The following is a 21,066-nucleotide window of genomic DNA, read 5'->3' on the forward strand; positions in this document are numbered from 1 at the left end:
TATGACTATTGGGCCCAACATAAATAATACATGTTTATTGAGCCTCAGGTGACCCAATTACATGCCTAATGGATCCTCGATGGCTTTTACATGCTATCAGGCCGTAGTGGCCCATTTGCATTGCTAGTAAGGTCCAAATCAATCATAATGTATGATGAGCTAACGTGTCCGTCGCATACTCGATAGCCTATAATAACATACGTGATTAGTGGGCCCCGTAGTCCTCTTCTCTTCGTCTGTTAGGCTTACCTCTTATTCAAGTAAACATAAATCGGGTCGTTAAACAAGGTTATTCAATTTCATTTGGATTTAATGAGTAATAACGGGCGACACCAATAAGTGTCGGTCGTAGTCTGTAGCTATAATCAAAGTCTCCTGGAGGGAGAGCGAGAGTTTGTGTATAGATCTATACGGGGGTGACTCCCCCACACCTAAGTTGTTCGCTACAGTTAGACTCGGGCAGTCTAGGGTGACAAAATCTTAATTTCAATACCGGCTTTCACTAGAATGCCAAGACAGACGAAATAGTCATTATTATGCATGGTTATAACGACTCGCATAGAGATCCAAATACCATCTAAGTAATCATGGGAAATCATATTTATTCGTTGTGACGATACAATAATACAAAACGATAATATTATTTATATCGGAAAACATCGGGTTTTCCGGGGGGGAACAACATTATTCACTTTCACTTTCTATAATTATAATGCAAGAATTCATACTACTTTTACACGTTTGAAATCATTCACGCATATACTTATGGATCATCGCACCTATTTCGTAAACAATTGTCTTTTCAGAAAATATCGGATTTTCTGGGTTTTACAAACTACACAAAACATTTTCATATCAAACCTGCTTATGAACTCACCAACATTATATATGTTGACCGTTTTCAAAATAACTTGTATTCTCAGGTAACAGATAAGCTGAAGAAAATTGCCAAGTGTGTTAGGATGTTATGTTTTGTGACTCTCAAACAATTTATGTTATGGATTATGTAATGTAAACAATGTACTGGATGTGAACAATGACGGTTGTAATGTATTAATGCATGGGGATGTTTTTGTTATGTTTCATGTATATTCATTGTGATGATATTTCAATTTAAGTCACACGAGTCTGGTTTGGGGGTGTGACACTTCGAGAATAAATGAGAATATCGTCGATGAAGACAATCACGAATTTATCAAGGAATGGGCGACAGATTTGATTCATGAGGTCCATAAATGCAGCGGGGGCATTTGTTAGACCGAAGGGCATCACGACAAATTTGTAATGACCGTATCGTGTTCGAAAAGCGGTTTTGGGAATATCCTCTTCCCGAACTCGAAGTTGATGATAACCGGATCTCAGATCTATTTTTGATAAATAACTAGCTCCTTGAAGCTGGTCAAATAGATCGTCGATTCGTGGAAGTAGGTACCAATTTTTGATGGTGAATTTGTTTTATTCTCTATAATCGATGCACATCCTGAAGGATCCGTCCTTTTTCTTGACAAACAAGACCGGAGCTCCCCAGGGTGAGAAGCTTGGTCGGATGAATCCTTTGCTCAACAGCTCGCTTAGTTGGCTGGATGACTCCTGCATTTCGGCAGGAGCTAACCTGTAGGGTGATTTGGCAATTGGTGTGGCTCCTGGTATTAGGTAGATTAGGAATTCGACCTGTCTTTCTGGGGGTATTCCCAGAAGATCTTGTGGAAATACATCCGGGAAGTCACATGCCACTGGAATGTCTTGAATGTTCACTTCTTCTTTGGTCTTATCCACCACATGAGCGAGGAATGTGTAGTTCTTCTTGCGTAGACACTTTTGTGCCTTGATACACGAGATAAGGAGAAGGTTGGCGCCAGGTTTATCGCCATAGATTATTAGGGTTTCGTGATCGGGGAGATGAAGGCGAACGGCCTTCTCGCAACACATAATATCAGCATGGTGGGGTCTTAACCAATCCATGTTGATTATCACGTCAAAACTCCTAATATTTACTGGCATCAAGTCTATTTGAAAGGAGTGATTGTTTAGTGTTAATGTGCACCCTACATAGATATCTTTGGTTGTTTCAGTTTTCCCATTAGCTATTTCCACCGTGAAGGCTTCATTGAGCTTCTGGGGTTGTTGATTTAGTAAGTGTTTGAATTTATTACTAACGAAACTTCGCTTCGCCCCACTATCAAATAAGATGCATGCGTACGAGTCGTTAAGTAGGAACGTACCAGTAACAACTGTTGGGTCCTGCACTGATTCGCCTTGACCCATTGTCAACACTCTTCCTGTTGCTCGTGCCCCTTGATTGTTTGCTTTAGGGCAGTTGTGCCGGAAATGGCCGGTTTCTCCACACCCATAGCACGTGTAACTGGCCCCAGCATTGCTGTTGTTGTTGTTGTTGTTGTTGTTGTTGCGATTGTTGTTGTTGTTGTTGTTGTTGTTGTTGTTGTTGTTGTTGTTGTTATTGTTTGACTGTTGGTTTTGTTGCGGATATGTTCTGCAGTACCTTGCAGTGTGACCCCTTCGGTTGTAGCTTGTGCAATGCATCTCTCTACATTCTCCCTGATGGTGAAAATTGCATTTGCTGCACTGATATTGCCATATTTATACATAGTTCTAGGCAATATTGATCTACATTCTATTTAATATTGTGGTTATTTGCATAGAATTATAGTACTTATAAGGATAAAATGTTATTTGCAGCCAAAATAAAGCATTTTAGAAGAAAGGGACCAGAAGTGACAATTTATGGAACATTGGAGGCTTGAAGCATAAAAGATGAAGTAATTCACGGAATATACTGGGGTCACGACGTGAACTTGATAATCACGACGTGGAATCGATCTTTTCAGAAGATAAGTACGCGAAGAAAGAATCCTTGGTGAATACGGATAATTCCTGAAGTCACGTCGTGGAGCTTCCTGCCACGACGTAGAACGTGATTTTCCAGAAAATATATAAACCCCTCTCCATTACGTTTTGGGGGACTTTTGGGCGGAAGGAAGAGGTTCCAGGAGGCGATTTACAGCAGAAGCAAGGTCTTGGAAAAGGGTTTTCAACACCAAAAAGAGTAAAAGTTCATAATTCGTTTACTTGTTTGATGCTTATAGACATGTTTTCTTATTTGAGTTGTGTTTATATGTTAGATGCTACTATGAGCAGCTGAATCCAGCTACTCTTATCTAGCTAGATGAAGCTTCAAACTTATGAATAGCATAACTTTACATGGATTTATTTAGTTGGTGAATTGCTTGTGTTTGATTTATTGTTACCTATCATGCTCATGTTGTTGCTTAAATTGCTTAAACTCATGTTATGTGTAGTTTAGTGACCATTAACTGCATGAACTTGATAACCTAGTAATTTAGTGAACATTCAATTGCTAGAGCTAGGATCGACCAAAATCTTAGTTAGTAATTGAAGTAATTAACCTTGTTGTGCTAGAGAACATAGATTATGACCATAATTGTGTTTGCATGATAAATCTTATATAGCATATTCATAAACATAATTGGTTCTGTGTTTAATTGTGTGTGAACATACATAGTTTTACATGAATTAATTAACTATTGGTAAATTTAGACCTAAATTACTAATATAATAATATCCAACTTAATAATCCATAATTATTAGCTAGCCGTAAGGACGAAGTGGATTCGAACTAGATAAGAGTGTCTTTTAATTATTGATTGAATTTGAGTTAAGCAAAATCAGATAAAAACCCCCTTTTTAGCTTGTTAATAATTAGATTAATTTAGTAGTAAATAGATTAATTAATAACACCGTTCCCTATGATCGACACCCGACTTACCTAAGCTATATTGTAATCTGACTAGGTACACTGCCTACAAGTGCATAGTTAGTCTAAGTTTGTTAGGTTATAAATATTAAAATTAGTGGGTACTTTCGTGCACATCAAGTTTTTGGCGCCGTTGCCGGGGAACGGCTTAGTTTATTGTTTATTTATTTGCTTTAGATTAATCGATTTTTTTTGGGGTAAAACCTACAAAAAAGTTATTTTTATAAGCATAGTTTTAATTTTTTTTTTTTACAGAAGTCACGACGTGGAGTATCCTTCCACGACGTGACACCTGTGATTCACAAATTTTTTTTCCTTTTTCTTAGTTCAGTTTTACGTTTTATTTTCTTTTCTTATTTCAGGAGTTCATGACCAGAGTTTCTAACACACCTTTGGTACCACCACTTGAAGATCCCGAGTCTACACTTCACAAAAAGAAGGATAAGAGCGTGAAAGAAGATCAAACACCAAAGAAGACACCTTTACAAGAGTTCAAATCAGTGTTCTCAAAGAAGTCGGGGAAGAAAACGGAGAAGTCAAGTTCATCTTCAAAGAACAAGAGCAAGCTTGAACACTTAGATCAAATACCCGTACAAGCCGAGTCTGCGTACGATACCGAGCCTGAATTTGAATTACAAACAAGTGAACCCGAGAACGAGCTGGAGAACGAGATGGCAAACATTGATGAGATGGCCATGGGGGACTACAAGAAGCGCATTCGAGATGATGTGGGGCCGGGTTTAGTACATCCTACGATTCCTGCCAATGCCACATTCGAGTTGAAGGGACATATCCTTACTGCACTTAAGGATATCCCATTTTACGGGAAGGATCACGAGGATGCTTTCAAACACTTAGACGAGGTGAACGATATTGCGGATTATTTTAATACTCCCAATATCCCAAGGGAGACAGCTTTGCTAAGGATGCTACCAGTCACTTTCAAGGGAGCAGCAAAAGACTGGTTAAAGGCACTCCCACCAGGTACAATCACCACATGGGCCCAATTGCGCGAGAGATTTCTAGATCAGTTTTGTCCACCCTCCAAAATCTCTAAACTCAAGAAGGCAATTGCCAACTTTGAGCAAAATCCGGTGGAGTCATTATACGAGGCCTGGGAGCGCTACAAGGGGTTGTTAAGGAATTGTCCTCAACATGACCTGAATCTTCAGCAAGAAATGTCGATATTTTATGATGGGGTGAATGTCATGACTAGACAACTCCTTGATTCACAAGGACCACTAACAAAGAAGAACCCAATTCAGGCCAAGGAACTGGTTGAAGAATTTTCAAAGCACTCTCGTGAGTATCACAACCTGGGACGCAATGGAATGAAAGGCAGTGGAGGTACACAAACTGAAGAGATGGCTGCTGTGATGGCAATGCTTAGCACTATGGATAGGAGATTGACTCAAATGGACCAATCAATTCATGCAATTCGAGTTGGTTGCGAGAGATGTAGTGGCCCACACTTGACAAAGGATTGCAATATGGATGAATATGGGAACAAGAAAGCTCAAGTATGCTACTCAAGTGGGGACAAGTATGATGAAGATTGGAGAAAACCAAAGAAAGAGTGGCTGCCTTACGAAGAATACAAGAAGCAAAAAGAAGAGAAATGTAGACAAACTGGCCGGGGCTTCTACCAAAGAGAGCAACCACTAGCTGAGAAGAAAACAGAATTAGAGACGATGTTGATGAAATTCATGAAAGCTTCAGAAAAAAGACATGATGCTACTGACGCTGTAATGGAAGAACAAAGAAATATAATGAAGAATCATCACGCAATAATGATAGATCAGCAAGCATTAATAAAGAATCAGCAAGCCTCCATTAATAACCTTGAAGTACAACTTGGTCAACTTACCACTTTGGTTAATGAGAAAATATTCCCGAAAAATCCTGAAAATAAAACCCAATCTCACGTAATGGCCATAGATATTGAAGAAGAGGCGATTTCTGAGTTCCTAGAGGCCTTGGAAGTGGAGCCCCAGCACCCCGATCCAAACCCGAAGAAGCTAAAATTCGAGAACAAAAATGTAGCTGAAGTACAGAAACCACGTCGTGGGAATCATATGTCCACGTCGTGGCCTTGGTCTGATCAGAAAATTCTAGAAACCATCTCGACTTATAAACCACCTTTGTCATTCCCGTCCAGAGCTAATCTCAGTCCACTGGAGAGAGAACATCTGGAGTTTATCAAGCAATTAAAGGGTATTCCTATCAATACGCCTTTTATTGATTCGCTTGGAAAAATTCCAGAATATGCTAAGTTCCTACAAGACTTGTTAGACACTCGTCAGCAATTAAAGGAGAATTCTAAGGTGATTCTAAGTGAGCAAAGCTCAAAAGTTGTGTTGGGAGAAATACCTAAGAAAATGGGGGATCCTAGACGACTCACTCTCCCATGTGAGTTTGGGAATAATATGAAGATATATGCTTTAGCCGATTATGGGGATAGCATAAATTTGATGCCTTATTCGTTTTATCAAAAATTAAATATTCAGAAGTTGAAGACTACAAAGATGACTATTCACATGGCGAACCGTTCAGTGACACAACCCCGGGGCATTGTGGAAGATATTTTAGTAAAAATTGGGAAATTCATTTTTCCAATAGACTTTGTGGTATTGGATATGAAAGAAGATCCCAATGTACCGATTATTCTTGGTCGCCCGTTACTTAACACTGCTGGAACTCTTGTTAATATTCGGGAGTCTAAGCTCACCTTGAGGGTTGGTGATGAAAAGGAAATTTTTGGGATAGAAGATGGCTTTCAAGGGAATCGTGCTCAAGAAGAGGTTTTCAACATTGATGAAGAAAGTGAACTTGAAGAATTAGAGAAGCTCATGGAAGAAGAAATCAAAACAATTCAACAAGTTAAAAGAACAAAACCGAGAGCATCTATTCCATTTTTGGTTGAAGTCATTGCCTACACGAATCCAACTTTTTGGGTGAGCAAGGAAGATGATGAGATGTCGAGTGATGAAGAGGAGGTTACTTCAAAAGTAACAAGTCCAGTGGTGAAAGAAGAGAAGGATACTTTGGAGCTTAAAAATGATGGAAAATTAAAGACTAAAGGGACTAAAGGCAAGCTTGATGGAGACGAGGTCAAAGCTAAAAAGGAAAATTCGAAAAAGGCGTATAAAAGACGTGTTCAAGCTTACAAGAGGCGTTTCAAGGAACGAAAGATCCTAGTGGTGGACTCTTCAGATGATTCAACGTAGGAGGCACGGAGTCCAGCTCAAGACTCCTCAAAAAGAAGCGCTTCTCGGGAGGCAACCCGAGTTTGGTTTTCTTTTTCTTTTCTTTTCTTTTTAGTTTTTACGTTTTTTTAAAAAGGTTATCAAGTCATCATCTATAGACTATTACTTAGTAAAAAATTAGCTGTGGGATGCTTTGGTAATAATTGGAACACAAAGAACATAAATAAAAATTGTTAGATTAGCAAATTTTTGTGACCAGACATCAATCACGTCGTGGTCAGAAGAGCCACGTCGTGATTTTAAGGAACAATTCGGGGACTGAATTCAACTTGACCGGTTTATCTATTATTAAAAGTCACGACGTGGTATAGCCTACCACGACGTGACCTTTAAAAGTCACAGGGGGGGACCAATTATTAACCCCTTTGACCACAAGCTTCTTCCCCATTTGTTTACTGCCTCACGAACGGAAGAAAGATCCCCACAGCCGATTTTTTTTAACTTTTCCTCCAATTTTCCTGCATTCTCTTGTCCTTTTACTCCATCTGGTATGTATTTCATCCATTAATTGTAGATATTGCTTACAATTTATACATTTTCATGGTTAGGGTTTATGTGAATGATAGGATTTCCGAAATTGGATGAAATTGGTTACTGTTTTTAGGTTGCATGCCCGTAGAATAGCAATAGAAACAAACCCCAAGTATTGTTTTTGGGTAAATCGCATAATTAGTGTTCGATCGATGCCAACGATCCGACTGCAAGACCACGACGTGGCGAGCCAAGCCACGACGTGATCCCTAGGCGACAACTTTTCTGCATTGTTTTTGATAACATATTTTACGTGTTTTGTTTTTGTTTTGGTTTGTTTTTGAACATTGCAGGAAGATGGCACCTAGAAGGGCTGTTCAACAGGACAATGACCCGATTGATGTCTCGAATATCCATCCGTTATATCGATTTCCGCGAACCATTTCACAGGCCTTGTTGACGTCTTATCAAAACCGTTTGGGATGGTTATACAATAGGGAGTTTGCTATAGCTCCGATTATTGACTGGGGATGGCTTGGTGGTGTTGGAATGGTTGTTGAGTTGGAGCGCCATTGGACAAAAGTATACGAGGGAGACCATTTTTCCTTTACTTACCATGGATGGAGGAACTTGTTCGCGATCCAAGAACCCGTGTACCGGGAATTATCAGTGGAGTTTTTCTCTACTGTGAACTTTGAAGAACGCACCATGGATTTTGATTATAACCGGGCACTAGTTTTTCGGTTGGGCGGGGTGTATCGGGAGTGTAGTCTCCGGGAATTTGCATGGCGCATGGGGATCTATATGGAAGTGGAGACTCAATCCCCGTTCTTTGTTCCATTTTTACTTGGTTGTGTTCGGGATTTTGCGCCCGGCATTTTTGATGTTCAATTTTGGCGCACTATCGCAAATCACGAGTACAGTTCTCGTGATTCAAGTGAGGCACAAATTCGGAATCCGGTGCATCGTTTTTTTCACCGCCTTATCACCTTTTCTATCAATCATAAACATCACGGTGATAAGGTTTCTTTACAAGATTTGTTCTTTTTGTGGAGTATTATTACTCCCGGGGTGTGTTGTGATATTCCTTACATGCTAGCAAGGTTTTTGGGAAAGAGAGCGGTTAGTTCACGACAAGGAAGTCCAATTACAGGTGGACATTTGGTCACCCGTCTTGCCCGGTCATATGGGATTTTGTCCCAAGAATTTGTGCGAAACCTTACCCGTTTGCCAGACAATGATTTGACTATTCAGTTTTTGGGTGTTATGCGCGTGGTGGTTGATGTCGGGGGACGTTATGTTATTACCCCGGAAGATAGACAGCAAGAGGTGGAACAACCCGAGCAACCTCCTGCGAGAAGACGAAGAAACGTTAGAGCCCGGGGAGAAATTGAGAGAGACCGTCACCCGGGAGGAGTACCCACCTACCCGTTTCAAACCCGGGTTGGATCATATTTGGATAATCTACGTGGTGGGATGAATTACAACACACAAATTTTGGAAGCAATGTTTTCCCACATGGGTGTGGTGCGACCACCTGCGGTGCCACCACAATGTCCTTATGTTCCGACATGGGAAGAGCTTTGGATCCCGAGGGACGATGGGGAAGGACCGAGTGGAGTGCAGGGACGAGAGGATGATGATTAATTTCTTTTCTGTTTAGTTTTTAGTTTTTTGTTTTATGTGGTGTTAGTTAATATTGAACTTGGTTTGTTGATGTAAGACTTTAGTAAACTATTATGTTACTCTTTTAGTTCTTTTGGTTGATTGCAGCTTGCTAAGGAATCATGAAAAGGAGTAAGGTCGAGTCAAGAGTCGTGACCCACAATTTGAAATAAGTGTGGGGTGCGTTAAAGTGAGAGAGGATAGAGTCCACAAGTGTTTTTTTACAACATTAGAAGAGTCTTAACCCATTAAGATGCTAGTCAAGGTGCTACGTTGAATGAAGCAGTGGAAACTCTTACTTTTCTGATGGTCCAGTTTCCACGACGTGGTGATTAAATTTTCACGTCGTGGAGTGATATATCTGGGATATTCTGTTCGCGTTTTTATACAATATCACGACGTGGTATTATACACCACGACGTGATTTCTGTACATTTCACTATTTTGAAGACCATTGGGTGTTTTTCCATATGGCTTTCCACGCATCTTTTTGGGGTCATTTTAAAGACTATTGTGGTTCGTTTGCCTCCACCATATGCAGTAGCTTCAAGTCCGAGTTCTTATTTTAAAGAGGTCCATATTCGAGATGCACGTTTTTCCACACTTTTGGAGTTTCGTTCATGCCACTACCCCAGGGGAGTCTGTTCCTTTTTCTCCTTTCTCTTAATTTTTGTATTATTTTAAGCATACAATGAGGGCATTGTATGACATAAGTGTGGGGTAGGGGGTAGAAAAAGTAAATTGCTAGATAATTTGGTAAATTTTAAAAATTTTATTAATTGGATCTAGTAGTAATAATTTGAACTGTACCTGCTAGTGGAATGATCCGATAAGAGCTCAAATGTTTAGTTGAGCCGACATACGTTATAATGCATTTGTAGCCTCCCTTATTTTAGTGAAATCATGGAACAAAAACATAACCCTGCTTGGTTTGAGAAATGCAACATGTTTAGCAGCCTAAACCTGAAATGTATCCAGGAAAGATATGTCTTAACCAATAAAGGTTGAAGTCAAGCGCCCCTGCTTAAGCATGTAGGTTTTTGAGTGATATAAAAAAGTGAGTTATACATGTAAAAAAAAGAGAGAGAGAAATTACCAAAAAAGTGAAAAATTGAAGAATTTTTGGAGCATAAAAGTATCAAAGTAAGAAGATCAAAGATCGAAAACACTGAAGTTTCAAAAGTTGAAGATATCCAAATTACACAAAGATGGTGAATTCAAAGAAAGTGAAAGATCAAACATTAAAGAAAAGAAGAATTCAAGAGCTCCAAGTTGTGGTATCTTCTAAAAAGTTGTAATTCTCTAGTTTATGTATGCTTGGGTAGCTTTACAAAAATACTTTGAGGTTAAGTAGGATTTCTGGGGATGGATTCGGAGGGTTGCATAAAATGAGCATTGTTCGAAAGAAGTGGGCGAGTGTTTATGAATATTGTGAGTATTTAAAGTATGGGGGGTTACTTAGGAAAAATTTAGACACAAATGCATGCGTTGAGGTCTTGCCATAATGGCTGAGCTGGAATTGGATTGTTCTATGAAATACTAGTGATGAAGGTTTAAGTTTAAATAAGTAGATTTGCTTGAGGGCAAGCAAAGCCTAAGTGTGGGGTATTTTGATATTGCCATATTTATACATAGTTCTAGGCACTATTGACCTACATTCTATTTAATATTTTGGTTATTTGCATAGAATTATGGTACTTATAAGGATAAAATGTTATTTGCAGCCAAAATAAAGCATTTTAGAAGAAAGGGACCAGAAGTGACAGTTTATGGAACATTGGAGGCTTGAAGCATAAAAGATGAAGTAATTCACGGAATATACTGGGGTCACGACGTGAACTTGATAATCACGACGTGGAATCGATCTTTTCAGAAGATAAGTACGCAAAGAAAGAATCCTTGGTGAATACGGATAATTCCTGAAGTCACGTCGTGGAGCTTCCTGCCACGACGTAGAACGTGATTTTCCAGAAAATATATAAACCCCTCTCCATTACATTTTGGGGGACTTTTGGGCGGAAGGAAGAGGTTCCAGGAGGCGATTTACAGCAGAAGCAAGGTCTTGGAAAAGGGTTTTCAACACCAAAAAGAGTAAAAGTTCATAATTCATTTACTTTTTTGATGCTTATAGACATGTTTTCTTATTTGAGTTGTGTTTATATGTTAGATGCTACTATGAGCAGCTGAATCTAGCTACTCTTATCTAGCTAGATGAAGCTTCAAACTTATGAATAGCATAACTTTACATGGATTTATTTAGTTGGTGAATTGCTTGTGTTTGATTTATTTTTACCTAGCATGCTCATGTTGTTGCTTAAATTGCTTAAACTCATGTTATGTGTAGCTTAGTGACCATTAACTGCATGAACTTGATAACCTAGTAATTTAGTGAACATTGAATTGCTAGAGCTAGGATCGACCAAAATCTTAGTTAGTAATTGAAGTAATTAACCTTGTTGTGCTAGAGAACATAGATTATGACCATAATTGTGTTTGCATGATAAATCTTACATAGCATATTCATAAACATAATTGGTTATGTGTTTAATTGTGTGTGAACATACATAGTTTTACATGAATTAATTAACTATTGGTAAATTTAGACCTAAATTACTAATATAATAATATCCAACTTAATAATCCATAATTATTAGCTAGCCGTAAGGACGAAGTGGATTCGAACTAGATAAGAGTGTCTTTTAATTATTGATTGAATTTGAGTTAAGCAAAATCAGATAAAAACCCTCTTTTTAGCTTGTTAATAATTAGATTAATTTGGTAGTAAATAGATTAATTAATAACACCGTTCCCTGTGATCGACACCCGACTTACCTAAGCTATACTGTAATCTGACTAGGTACAATGCCTACAAGTGCATAGTTAGTCTAAGTTTGTTAGGTTATAAATATTAAAATTAGTGGGTACTTCCGTGCACATCATGCACTTAGGTAGGGTCCCTGAGTATTGCTTGGGATTATTTGGTGTGGATGAGGCTGGAGCATGTGGTGTGGTGGTACCTTGAGTTGTAGCATGGACAGTCACAGTTTGTTGTTTCTTTGATGATTCAGAATTTTGTTTACCCTTCCGCTTGTTGTTTTTCCCCTTCTTGTTCTCACCTTCTTTCTTAACTTCCGCTTCTCCTGTTTTGGCACCCTTTTTGTTGCATGATCGTACAATTTCTTGGCCAGCCTCTTTGCACTATCATACGTCTCAGGGTTTGCTGCAATTACATTCCCTTGGATTGGTGCGGTCAATCCCCAGATAAACCTCTCGATCTTCTTCCCTTCAGATGTGATCATTCCGGGACACAAGAGAGATAGCTCACTATACCTGGATATGTATGCATCGATATCGGAGTTTTGAACCGTGAGGTTCCACAACTCTTGTTCCATCTTCTGAATTTCGCCCCTTGGACAGTATTCAGCCAACAACATTTCCTTAAGCTCTTCCCATGGCATCGCGTTCGCTACCGGGAGTGTCATGGCCTCTACGTGACCATTCCACCAAGAGAGAGCTTGATCAATGAATGTGCAGGCCGCAAATTTGACCTTGCACCCATCTGGACACCCGCAAATTTCAAAAAATGATTCCACCTTCTCAATTCATCACTTCAGGGCTATTACGCCACCTGTTCCATTGAAGGTTCGAGGTTTGGCATTGGTGAAGTCCTTGTAGGTGCAGGTTTGTGTGGTTCCGTGGTTTGTTCCTTGATTTGTGCTTCCGGTTCCCTGTCTGTTGCCTTCTCCATTGTTTCCGTTGCGAATCTGTGCAAGTGTTGCAGTGACCGCAGCGGACACTGTTGCTTGGAATGCAACTGATTTTATTTCAGGTGGGGTCGGTGTTTTGTTGTTTCCACGGTTGGGTCTTTGAGGCATCTTTTCGTCAAATAACAGAAAGATTGTGAGTACATATCGTATTCCGCATTTAGAATTCCACAGACTCGGCGAATCGATTTGTGCATCTAAGTGATTCCATGTATTAACATAAAACACATAGCAGATAACAACATCACGATAAAACATAGAGCATTTCCATTAATAATAATCATTTTTAATACATGAAAATTTGCCAAGAAAGGCATACAGTACATGGGGAAACACATGATCCGGCAGCATGACGACCCTATGAGTAGTGTAATCACTTAAACATATGGTCGATAGTACATAGAATAAAACATAAAGAAGAAAATCATAACGATAGTACAGGAACAGGTGCTAGTCGCGGCGGGGTGGATCTGGTGGTGCTGACGATGAGGTGGATGTGCCCTGAAGTCTATCCAGGTGGCACTCGGCGTCCCGAAGCCGGGCTTCCAAAGCTTCCTGACGCATCTGGTAGTCCCTGACTACCTCGTGTGTCATCCTCTCCGTGCGCTCCATTGCATCTCGCATGGCCACCATTTGGCCAGCGGTCGCCTGCGTCTGCTCGCTGATGTCGTGAGTCCTCCTCACTATCACCGGCAAGGCTCGATCGGCGGGTCCACCGTGACTCAGATCGTAGTAGCCCCGGTTCATACCAAATGGGGGGTCGCACCCCCTGCTGGCGGCTCCATCTCCATATGTTGTGTACCCATTGGGGCGTAGATCCATTGGGGCTCATCCGGTATGGGGGAACCCTGGCCATGTACGAAGGATTGATGACTTCGGACCACGTGTCCGAGTCATCTGTGTCGCTGCCCTCTGCCTCCTCCTCGTCTGAGTCGGCTACCGGTTCTGCCGGTCCTTTCACGGGCTCCTCTTCCGGTTCTTCCTCAAGTTCTTCCTCGGGTTCTAACCATCCATCATTTCCCTGATTGGGGAAATAGGGATCTCCAGGATGATGAAATCCAGCCATAGAGTCTGCACGAGGGGTGTAAGACGTTGTAAGAAAATGTATACATATAGTATTTCCAAAATACTCCTATAGTATTTTAAATATTTGTGTTTGTATTCTGAGAAGTTTTGGATACGAGGTAAGTTTCTAGGTCAATTTCCCGCCATGATTACCCCCAAACACATGTTGGTAATATTTTGAATAAATATAGTTCATTAGGCTATCTTTACCCCCAATATGACTACATAACTGCCCGGGTTTAATCACAGTGTTCCATTTCCTCCAGAGACTTTTAATGTTATAGTTTTAATGTATGCACTTTATTCAGAGTGTTTTAGTCCCATTGTATTTATAGTTGCATATCAAGTATGATTAGATATGCGAGTTCACTATAAACAATGCTCTGATACCAATCTGTCACACCCCCGAACCAGACAACGGAAACGTCCCGGGGCTTGCGCGTGACTTCATCATGAAATATCATTACAATGAATATAAATGAAACATAACATCATCATCACCATGCATAATATAATACAACTGTCATTGTTCACATCAAGTACAATATTTTAAATTACATGACCATAACATTCAACGTACGATGTTTAACAGTACACAAAACAAAATCCCATATTCTTGTTGATTCTTCCGCTTAACGAGTTCCTGAGAATACAAGTTATTTTGAAAACAGTCAACATAACAATGTTGGTGAGTTCATAAGTGTATTTTAATGAAAAGTTTTGTATCGTTAGTAAAACACCAGAAAATCTGATATTTTCTGCAAAAGAGTTTGAAAATGATGTATCAAATCAAGTATTAATGCATGTGTGGTTTCCATTGTAGAAAATATGTAAGAATAAGTTCCCGAAAATCCTGTTTGTTTCTGTTGTAAGTTGCAGGTAGTGTACAAATGTATATTTTTCCCCAGAAAATCCGATATTTTCTGACTATAAAAGTAATGTAGTCTTAAAACCCTAAGACTAGGTATTCGTGTGTGTACATTGTGTCGCCACGATTTGTATTTGTATTCTGTAATATTCTGATGGTATTGATCTCTATGTGAGTCGTTACAACCATGCTTAATAATGACCAATTCGCCTGTCATGGCGTATCAGACGCCGGTTTGTCAAAGGTAAGGTTTGTCACCCTAGACTAGCCTAGTCTAGTTGTAGCGAACAGCTCAGGTGTGGGGTGTCACCCCGTATAGATCTATACACAAACTCCCGCTCTCCCTCCAGGATACTCTGGTTATAACTACAGGCTGCGATCATACACTCAAGGGTGTCAATCGACAAGTCTCACTAGATCCTTAACTTGTTCACGAGTAATGTACTACACCAAGTATAATGTTTACGGGTATGTTTTAAGTTTTCGAATCCAAAAGTATGTATATGAGTATATGAAGTTCAACAAATATGTAGAGGGACAGTTAAGGCCCACTAAGCATGTGATTTTCAGTCCAGACCCAATTAGCATGCAAATGGACCCATAAGGTCCAATAAACATGTGAAAGGGTAATTCAGGCTCAATAGGCATGTGAATGGACCACTAAGGCCCAATGAACATGTGATCCATAGTTCATGCCCAAATTAACATGGAAATGGACCACAAAGGTCCAATAAACATGTCATGGAAAATATTAGGCCCAATATACATTTAAATGGGCCCCTAAGGCCCATTAGCCATGTAACGAGGGTATTAGGCCCAATAAAATGTTATCAAGGCATTTAGTTCATTTGTTATTATTTCGTTGTTTGTTTTTGATTAAGAGTTTAACAGAATAACATAAAAAAGTTTAATTTTGGTAATAGTGACATTTTTGGCCCACTAGACCGAAAATATACAATTTAATCACATTTTTAGAAAATTTGACACTTTAAGTCCCTTAAGGCCAAGAGTTTTCATTTTATGGGCTTAATTCTAATAAAATAGCTTTTATGGCCCATTTTGGTTAAAAACTTCATTTTTGGCCTAAAATCATAAATATTAACATCTTTGGCCCAAATATTTTTAAATTGTTGTTTTCGGCCCTTTTATTATGAGAATTTACATTTTCAGCCCACTTTTGATAAAAATGAGAATTTCGGCCCAAATTTCATAAAAATAACATTTTTGGCCCAAATTCGAGGAAAATGACATTTTCAGCCCCTATATCCGTAAATTCACATTTTTTACTCAAATTTGTATAGAATGACGTTTTAGTCCACAAAAACCAAAAGTTTTACACTTTACGCCCAAGAAAACCGTAAGGCCCATTTTATGGCCCATTATGCGAAAAATTTCACTTTTAGCCCCTTGGAAACTATGAATATTATAAAAACCCATTTTTATGTAAATGAGACCATTTTAGCCCTTATAAAAACCGTATATGGCATAGAAGTCTCAATCTTTTCTTTGTTATTCATAAATAGTCCTGTTTCAAGAGTTGTTTAGTTTCTTATAGATCTTCACATATTTAGCATATTTATCCTTATAGTAAGTTTGTATAAAGTGTTGTAGTTTCTAAATATTATCTAGATCTATGAATTTCTTTACACAATCACAACATACACTTAGAAAACACACATAAACATGCACGAATATATAGATCTAACACATAGCAACTTGTATTCTCCCCCAAAAACAATGTAAAACCGAAATCAAGGGGGCATAAACTCACTTTGGGGTTTGGATTCGGTTTGATGAAGAGATTGAAGAAGATTGAAGAAGATCTCGACTTTTGCAAGCCTCTTGAAGAGGTTTTCAAACGTGGATGGTTCTAAGAAACATGATCCACAAAAATATGGGTGTAAGAGGAGTGATTTAAGTGTAAAGATGTGGTAATTCAACTTAGGTTTGTAAGATCTTACCTAGGATGATGATCTTGATGAAAAACCCTCTTGAAGACACCCATAAACTTGCGAAAATATAGAGGAGAGGGAGGAGTTCTTCTTAGAGAGAGTTTGAAGTAGTTTGAAATGAAAACTGAGAGAGGTGGGGGGACGGGTTTCGGCCGAGGGGTAGAAGAAGAGGGAGAAGAAAAGAGATTGAGGTGATGTTTGCATGGATACCCACCATGCAAACATGAGGTGTCACTTGTAAAATAACCCTTCATTTCTCTTTTATATATATATATATATATATATATATATATATATATATATATATATGGGCCGAGATTTGGGCAAGAAAGAATGGAATTGAGGAGATTTGGGCCTTTACTTGAATTGTTCAAATTTATGAAGCTTAATAATATTTTTCGGCCCATTGGGCCCTTAAGAAGGTTCACGGCCCAAAATGGTAAAAGGAATGAGTTTATGGCCCATTAGAAATAAGAAAGATCATCCTAGGCCCACATGGCCCAATATGCTAAAGTTTTATAAATGTGGTCCATTTAGAGCCCAATTAGGGTTCCTAGGCCCAAGATTTTCAAGTTGAAGGTTTATTGGTCCATTAGGTCTAATAAGAGAATTCTAGTTCATAATAAACTTGAACCGGAATTTCTAGGGTTTTCAACACATAAATCACTATAAGAGATGTATTGAGTGAGCATAGAGTATGATATTCATTTAGAGTACAAGTTATTACACTAGATGAATGTTTACATGAGAATAGAATTTTGCTAGCTAAAATGCTAGTTGTGACAAATTCCGTCGATATAAAGACAGTCGAGAACGAAATTCATATGAGAGATTTATGATTTTTATACGGGATTTAACAGTCTAAGTTTGTTAAAAATATAGCATTAAAAATAAAATGAGAATTAGCCGACCGAGTCCAAATAAAAGTTGTAGTACTCGTCGATAGCTACACGTGGATATAAAATGCATCGAAAACGGAGCTCGTATGAAGAATATATGAATTTTTGAAAAAACAGAAAATCCTCGTGTGCGCTCGCGCGCAACGACAGGGCATGCGACGCACACTGACACACCACCCGTTATCCGCCACGTGTCACACGACTACTAAAGCCACATCATCATGTCCGACCAAGTATGTGGAACACAAGTAAAATTCCCCCTAAAAATACCCTCCGAACTTCAGTCCATTCCCACACCGTTTCAACTACTCTCTCTCGAATTTCTTGTTTATTTAGCTCTAGATTCCCCTTGGTTTAGTATTCGGTGAAGCTCTATGGTGTTACATAGTAGGTGAATAGAAGCTCATGGATCAGAGTTCTGCCCACATAATTCCCAGTTTCATGAGAAACTCTCTGTAAGTTATTCTATACTTACTATGCTTTAAGTGTAGCTTATATTTATATTCATAGTCGTTGCTATAAATGTATAAATAGGATTTATCAGTAATAATGTTGATCGATATACTTACGGGAGACGTGTCTAGAATGGTCACATTGGCTTGGCTGTTGGATTTCAGAAAGGTTATACGCCGAAATGATCCTGCCTCCTAACTATCCATCTTGGTTGATCCTTATTTGATAAAACTCTCAGTATTCATTGAGATTAGTGATGGATCTAGCTTTCATTTTCATATTGTCATAGGAACTGATCAACTATAGTATTCTACGTTAATATATGTTAGACGCATTACCCGTTACGCCGGAAGGATATTTGTCAATCGTCGGGGTAATTATCCAGGTGAGTTATCTTACTATACCATGAAGTACAATATATATATATATATATATATATATATATATATATATATATATATATATATATATATATATATATATATATATATGCATGTTTGTTAGGATAGAGAACTAGTAGAGTAGACCTGGTAGTACAGTCTCTATGTGCTTAACTGTGAACTCGTAGAGTAGAAAGTATAAACGTGCCTGTATTAGTATAATCTAAAGTGTAGTCTCTATATTTGTAATTGTTGTGATACTAGACTTAGATAGAGGGTGATGGTGGAACGGTAAATAAGGTCGGGAACCTATAATCTCGCATAGATTTAGTTAGGGGGTGATGGTGGAATGGTTAAGGAGGTCAGGAGCCTAGGAAACCACGTTGATTATTTATGGTATTCTGGTGGAACGGTTAAAGAGGCCGGGAACCTAATCCAAGATACACACTTTATTGGCATATCGTGAGCCATTATATGTATGCATGTATATGTAATGTGGTATATGGTATTTTTGGGAACTCACTAAGCCTAGCGCTTACCCAGTTGAATATAAATGTTTTCCAGGTACTCATGCGAAGGTCAAGGTTTGACTGTACACACACGCATTAACAACATGTTTCGGCACAATGTAATTATACTCTGATATATTTTGAATAAATAAAATGAAAAAAATTAGGTTGAAAATCAGGATGTTACAAGTTGCTATCAGAGCCCTGGTTTGAGCGAACTAGATGAACACTCATATGATTCCAGACTCAAAGCGAGGTTCTGAATATCTTAATAAATAATATTTTCATAAAAAGAATAATACAAAAAGAATGTGATGCATACAATCAGCCAAATGTTAGAAAGGAAATTGATTCCCAAAATATCCATATTTGTTATGTTTGCTGATATGTAAAATGTTAGAAATCCATGCTAGTATGTAAGTTAGAGAATTGCTTGTTATTTGCTACTTAGAACATATATTAATATTAGTTAGTTACTTGAAAAATATGTTAGGTTGCTTTCTCCCAGAATTAAATAGTTTTAGATTGCCTGATTTGATGTTATTTCGCAGCTCTCGTTTGAGTCTAACCATTGTAATGTCGGATCTCTCAATCAACAAACTTTTGGTTTTAGAGGCATGCAATTGTATTCGTCCAGTAGTTAGTTAATATTGCTAGAAGTTTTCCTCAGTAAATAGTAGGGTCAAGTGGAAGAAATCCTAGAATAAGTCTTTTAGAAATTGCATGTTAGAATTGTTTGATAAATTAGATGCCATATAGCCTAGGGATTTGATTGTTGGTTGTTGCTTAGAACCTATATCGATATTAATTAGAAATTTGACAAATACTTTATGTTACATGCTCCCATAATTGAATAGTTTTAGATTGCTTGATTTAGCACTACTTTACATCTCTCGTACGAGTCTAACCGTTGTAGTGTTGGATCTTTCAGTCGACAGACTGTTTGATTTTAGCAGCATGTAATCGTATTCTTCCTCAGCTAATTGTAGGGTAAAGTGGAAAGGAATCTTAGAAGGAGAGTCTAGGAAGTTTAATACATGCTTGACAGGGAATATATTCATAAGGTAGGGTATCCGTAAAGATACAAAGTTCTAGTGGATTTTAGGAAAACCTATTGTATGTGCTCATGGTACACATACATATATATGTTTAGTGGTTATCGTGTGTAGTTTTAGAAGTGACTTGGAAACTGCAAGACAATTTTTGGGACAAGTATGAGTAGGTGTGAAAGGTAGTAGAGGCCTATACTACCAGAAGCATAAGACTCACACTTGGATTAGGAAGAGTCACAAAGTTTCTAAGGCACTAGTAGTTAGGTAGATTATGTGGCTAATGCTATGAATTCGTTTCATTTCCGTCATTACCTATTATACGATGATGTCTATAAGAGTGACTCTAAGTTTGGGCCCAAGTGGCCATATAATATCGAGTCCGATTTACGTAAGTAAGTTAGGTTCTGAGAACCTTGTCCAACATAGTGCCGACCTTAGTCGTGAGATTTAAGAAGGGAGTAATCAAGATAATCGACAAAAGAGTTGCAGCCTTCGTTGGGGAGAAGCAACTAGCAACTAGAGTTGCTACTATTGGGTTTTATTTAAAAACTAGTTTCAAAAACTACAAATAATGGCAAACGGAAGACTTGAGTTTTATAAATAACATAAATATTTTATCACCCACCAAGGATCATCTTGCAAGCAGTAGAAAGATTTAAAGCACAACCATAGAAGGAATAAGCAACAACAACCTTTGACGAACTTTGGGTCCTCTTGGGAGGCTTGGAAGTTGATGGAGAGATGTTGAACATTTTAGACACCAACAAAATGTCAACTTGACTTCAAGATGCTAGTCTTTTTGGTTAACTCTTAAGCTTGGAAGCAAATACCCAAGTATTACTTCCAAGAGAGCAAAAACAAGTAGTATTCAAACACTTTTGAAAGCACAATATGGAGAGAGCATGGAGATGGAAGAGCTACGGTTTTGG

At 38.5% G+C, this 21,066-nt stretch overlaps 1 non-coding gene across 1 annotated transcript; it reads right to left on the reverse strand.

The window, feature by feature from the left end:
• Window positions 1–4,848: 4,848 nt before the first annotated feature.
• On the reverse strand, window positions 4,849–4,955 carry LOC145110238 (small nucleolar RNA R71). Its single transcript, XR_013709620.1, has one exon. It is a non-coding gene; the product is annotated as a small nucleolar RNA R71 (small nucleolar RNA).
• Between the last annotated feature and the right edge of the window lie 16,111 nt (window positions 4,956–21,066).

This window comes from Lactuca virosa, chromosome 4, assembly GCF_052849685.1.
Source record: "Lactuca virosa cultivar CGN04683 chromosome 4, Lactuca_virosa_CGN04683_v6, whole genome shotgun sequence".
Taxonomy (NCBI): Eukaryota; Viridiplantae; Streptophyta; class Magnoliopsida; order Asterales; family Asteraceae; genus Lactuca; species Lactuca virosa.